This window comes from Somniosus microcephalus, unplaced genomic scaffold (assembly GCF_052327205.1).
Source record: "Somniosus microcephalus isolate GS21.2 unplaced genomic scaffold, FLI_Smic_1.0 unresolved_chr6, whole genome shotgun sequence".
NCBI lineage: Eukaryota > Metazoa > Chordata > Chondrichthyes > Squaliformes > Somniosidae > Somniosus > Somniosus microcephalus.
The window spans coordinates 8,949,282-8,950,127 of NW_028225184.1; positions in this window are offsets into that span (position 1 = coordinate 8,949,282).

Genomic DNA, 846 nt, shown 5'->3' on the forward strand with positions numbered 1-846 from the left:
GCCCGAAAAGTGTTACTTTGCTAAAAGGCTCATTTTATCAATATAGAGACCTTTCAAAGAGTATTGGAAAGTCATATTAAAGTGGTTTTGTGGCTTTTATGACTTAATGACAAAAAACTCTAAGTGTGAATCTGAAATCGTAGACAGACAGCAGAAACATATAAATAATTCCAGCGTCTAAGTTTCATTTGCTGTCTGTCACACAGGTGCCTCTGAACCGGTCAGGGCCTGTGACCCCACTGAGCTTGTGTTTTGTGGCTTATGCACACGCAGTGTTTGCACCAAGTTCCCCTGTGTTGTGCGCTCAGTGGGCCCGTCCAAGACAGCAGAAACAAGATGTACATGCCAGCGTCTTTAAAGTTTCATTTGTTGTCTTGTCACACAGGTGCCTCTGAACCGGTCAGGGCCTGTGACCCCACTGAGTTGTTTACTGGGGCTAATGCACAAGCAGTGTTTTGTCAGAGAGTTCCACTGTGTTGTGCGCTCAGTGGGTCCGTCTAAAATGACAAGACAGCAGAAACATTCCAGCGAGTTTCATTTGTTGTCTTGTCACACAGGTGCCTCTGAACGGGTCAGGGCCTGTGACCCCCGCTGAGTTGTTTACTGGGGCTAACGCACAAGCAGTGTTTGTCAGAGAGTTCCACTGTGTTGTGCGCTCAGTGGGTCCGTCTAAAATGACAAGACAGCAGAAACATTCCAGCGAGTTCCATTTGTTGTCTTGTCACACAGGTGCCTCTGAGCGGGTCAGGGCCTGTGACCCCATTGAGCTTTGTGAGCAACGTATGCACACGCAGTGTTTGCAACGAGATTCCCTGTGTTGTGCGCTCAGTGGGCCCGTACGACCGA